The sequence below is a fragment of the Mus caroli genome, chromosome 1, assembly GCF_900094665.2.
Source record: "Mus caroli chromosome 1, CAROLI_EIJ_v1.1, whole genome shotgun sequence".
Lineage (NCBI taxonomy): Eukaryota > Metazoa > Chordata > Mammalia > Rodentia > Muridae > Mus > Mus caroli.
Window position 1 is genome coordinate 154,233,634 of NC_034570.1, and position 4,782 is coordinate 154,238,415.

The following is a 4,782-nucleotide window of genomic DNA, read 5'->3' on the forward strand; positions in this document are numbered from 1 at the left end:
AATGGAAAGAGAGGCCCATTGGACTTGCAAACTTTATATGCCCCAATATAGGGGAATGCCAGGGCCAAAAGAATGGGAAAGGGTGGGTAGGGAAGTGGGGGGTGCTATAGGGGACTTTTGGGATAGCATTGGAAATGTAATTGAGGAAAATATGTAATAAAAATATTAAAAATTAAAAAAAAAGAATTGTAATTATGGTAGCACATTTCCAATTTGTTAAAGTCTCTTGACTATGCCCTTAAAGCTGATGAAACCTGCAGTGCTTAGGTTATAGGATTAGCCTGAATGAGTCTGTTTTCAATACACATATCATAGCACTTGAAGGATTTTTTTTACTTATATTCAGCTATTATTTACAACAGGCAGCATGATTTTCAAAGTAAATTGTGATTTTGAGCTTAGAATAGCAAGGAAAATAGTTTTCTGGGGAGAGAAAGATGACTTGACCAAACCTTAGTAGGATCCTCCAAATTCTTTGATACTGTGGGTCTGATCCTGGTTTTCCATTTGTCCTGGTGAAAAACCGTTTAAGTATCGTAAGTCAGTTCAGACTCACATCTGAAGTTTCAATCTCATGCTCTTACCTCTTTCTGAAAGGCAAAACCGAAGTGGCAGTAATGAGACGTGCTTGGTTCTAGCACTTGAGGAGAGAGAGAGACCCATCTCACTCAAGAAAGCTTAAAAAGAAATGGGACAGAGTAAAAGAAGGAACGGGGTCCAATACATGGCCAGCTGTGTGTGTGTCCCAAATGTTGAATCTATGTGAGGTAGTGACATAAGGATGGGCTGTGTCAGCATGAAGTTAGATTGGGCTCCTTCCTAAAGAACAGGCAGCTCGTCTGGAAAATATTCAAAACATGAATACAGATTTCTTGTTTCCAACTCACACTGTTTATCACATAATTTAAGATTAAATTAGTTAAAGCTAAACAAAACATTAAGTTCATATTTGTAGGCACACTAAGCTCACACAGGCTGCTTATCAAGTGCTTGACAGTCCCCTTTGGCTAGTGGTTGCTGCTGTGGACAGGACAGAGGTGATTTCCTTCCCTCCAGACGGTTTGGTCAGACAGGACTGGCCCAGGACTCAGGGCTGGGTCCCTTTCTGAAGAGGACTGGCAGATACATTACCTAACCCTATGACCTGAGATCTTATTGTAAGAAACCCCACTTCCTGCTCTCACTATCCAGAGTGGCTCAGACTCCTAGGGGAACAGAAAAGAACTTCTGCCAGTTAAAGCATGAATCACTGTGCAGTTGTTTCCTCATGTATAAGCAATCTGAGGGCAGCTTAATTGAATTGCGTATCATTTTCAGGGACTAATGTGATTTGCTGAGGTACTAAGCACACAGTCCTGCTTTCTTTGAGTCTATGACCATCTGGATAATTACCAAAATTTCTCACTAGACTTCTTAGAAACTTTTGGATGGCATTTGTATGCGCTCAGTAAAATTATATTTTAGTCACTTCCTGGAATGTTCGTCCATCTTGGCAGATTATTCTATATTTCCAAAGCCTACTATTCAGTCATTATTAAACCTATTCAAGAAAGTCATCTATAAGACTGACAAAAGAATTAAAGGTCTGTGGTATTATCAGCATGTAGCAAGAAACGTCTTCTCTTAGCCAACAACAGCATTATCCACAACAACAAAATGTTTCATTTTATGGCTCAAGTTATTTCCCAGAGGTTCGTCTGTGAGGGAGAGAAAACACCTTTCATTGTGTAAGCTGCTCCACACTCTGAGAAAGCAGACACAAAGTGCCGGAGATGGTCAGAAGCTGTCACTGGGGACCAGGGATTAGAACCTGGTCAAGGCAGCAAATAAAAAAATTTAAAAAGCTCTTAAAAGAACTTGACAAGGGGAGCTTAAATCTTATTTTAAAGCATTGGGTTGTACTCAGCCTTGAAAAATTCAATCCCCTGAAGGACTATATCTCACTAAGAAAGCTCCACGTAAGTTTATCATGTAGCCAACACCTAGACATTGGGCCTTGGAGACCACTAGGATAATATTTCCTCCGGATTAGCACTGAAGCTTGGAAGTGACATTTGTACGAGGCATACTTGAAACTCTAGGGCTTTTCTGATTATAAAATGATAATTCTGGGGGTAGGGAAAATGGTTACTGCAGAGGGAAGTCCCCATGATTTATACATCTTGGCCGTTGTTCTTCCTTCTCACAGAGTAACTTACTACGCTAAGTGTGTTTTGTGTTCCTCTTTGGGTTTAACTGCAGTTGTTTTTAGATTATCTGGAAGTAAGAGCATCTTTGTTCTGGCATGTTTGTGTTTCTTCAGTTTCACCATGTCCAAATAAATTATTATGCATATTCTTGTGACTGGCAGCAATTAAACTATACACACAGCATAGACATATCCCTAGGACATGCCATCCTCAGGCCAGAACAACCCTGACACTTTATTGTTTAGTCCTTCTCTGCACGGACGCAATGGGACACTCTCAAGCACTAGCTCTCTGAGAGGCTGAAAAGTTGCCGCCCCCAGTCTACTTAAACTGCATCCACCAAGATCTCTGGGATTACTGTGCAATCCCCTATCATTCTAGTTATAAAGTGTACTTCAGATGAATTAAATATCTAGTGACAGCCAAAGTCATAAACTCCTTGACTCCCTGGAGTCACTTTCCAGGATGATTTTATTAGTACTTTGGCCAGCATGTGTGTTTTGTGCCTTTATGAACACTGGCTGGTTTGGGAGTCATAATTTAAAGTAATGCATTTCTCTACTTGAGAGTGTGCACACACCCAGGGTTCCTGGAAAAGAGGCCTAGCTGATTTACACTTGAGTCAAATGAAATCTAGTAACTTTTTTTTTCCTTTTCATAGCCATCAGCTGGGCTCCTAATATCTCTCTAATGGATATGTGAAACCCGCCAGGATGAGACCCAAGGCATGGCTGCATCATCACAGACCTGTCACCTATGCTGGAAAAAGGAGCGGGTTAATGACTAAGTTGGAAAAATGATCATTATACAGAAAAATATCTGTTTCAAACCAAACAAGTCCTGAAACAAAACGTCATAAGCTAATTGGTCATCTGCTTTCCCCTATTTTGTAGAACAAGGAGTACAGTTCTGATGAGTCAGAAGTCATGGCCATAATTTGCTTCTAAGGCTTGTCCTTACCTTGTTTCTTGGACATCACTCATCCCCAGTCCTGTCATCTTCTCCTACTCCTCTCCTACCTGGCCCCTGAAGATTTTTGTTAGGTTTTCAAGTAGTATGAAAGTTCCGAATGTACTCAGAAGAGTGTTGTCAAGGTTAATGAAAGTTTAGGGCACGCAGTTTCAGAAAACAGTGATAATGAATGGGTAATTTCGACATAAGTGATTCTAAAACAACATTTAACATCAACGTTAACTAAGGTGATACTGAAATAACATGACTATTTTAATATGATGATTGGATGGAGCACTCACAAAAAGGGACCTACATGACTGCACTCCAGAAGACCCAACAAGCAGCTGAAAAAGTCAGATGCAGATATTTGCACCCAACCAATGGACAGAAGCTGCTGATCCCTGTTGTTGAATTAGGGAAGGCTGAAAGAAACTGAGAAGGGCAACCCTGAAGGAGGACTAGTAGTATCAATTAACCTGGACCCCAAGATCTATCAAACACTGAACCACCAAACAAGCAGCATACACCAGCTGATACAAGGCTCCCAACCCACATACAGTAGAGGACTGCCAGGTGTGTGTTCATTCAGAGATGATGCACCTAATCTTCAAGAGACTGGAGGCCCCAGGGAGTTTAGAGGTCAGGAGGGGTGGGGGTGGGGGTGAAGACATCCACATGGAGACAGGGGCTGGGGAAGAGGTATGGGATGTGGAACAGTCAGAGAGTAGATGGAGATGGGGGTAATACAATCTGGCATGTAAAAAAATAAATAAAAAAAGAAAAGAAGTTACACTGGCAATTACTAAGAACATGAAAAAGAATTATGATAGACTATGTGTACAGTTCAGACAAAATTTTATAGAGTTGAGTACTTAGCCACTCAGGAAAAATGAACAAACTTTCAAGCAGCAGGAACTAGCAATGTTGGTACATGGATTAATACTAATATCTACTGAAAGATGATGCTTAATCAATCTATTTTACAACAGTAAATTCTTTCTTGATAACCTCCCATGATATGAATACTGTACTAGGAAGTAGTAATAAGCTGAGAAGAAATCTAGCCTTTATCTCCTATACTCATGAGTCTACCGAGGATAACAGAACTAAGCAGATCATGTGAACATGTGTAAGCACATGTCTCTATAATTAATCCTAGGAGAGAGGCATGTGCAATGCAAGGATAGCCTATCAAATTGGTAAGGATCTACCCAAAAGCCTGCCCTGAGAGCTTGACCACAGAGCTCAAACGCAAGAGATAAACAAGAGTTAACTCGTGGTAGACAAAAAGGAGGCTACTGCCTATCAACATAGTTTTCTCATGGTTTCAGGAATTTTAGAGGTAATTGATTAGCTAATTGTTAAAAGTAAGGATGAAAGGGTATCAGAGAAAGCTCTGCAGACTGGCAGGGCTATTTTGAAAAATGTTGGTTTTTTTTTTTTTTCTCAGCAAAGCCCTGCTCAAGTGTCTTACCTGGCTCTTTCCAGGCTTGCCCCCCCCCCCAAGCCCCGCTCCATACCCTTCCCAGTCCTTTAGAAAGTGGTTTTGCTCCTGTGGCTAATTAAACAAGAAAGAAAAGGAAGGGAGGAAGGGAAGCCTCTCTCTCTCTCTCTCTCTCTCTCTCTCTCTCTCTCTCTC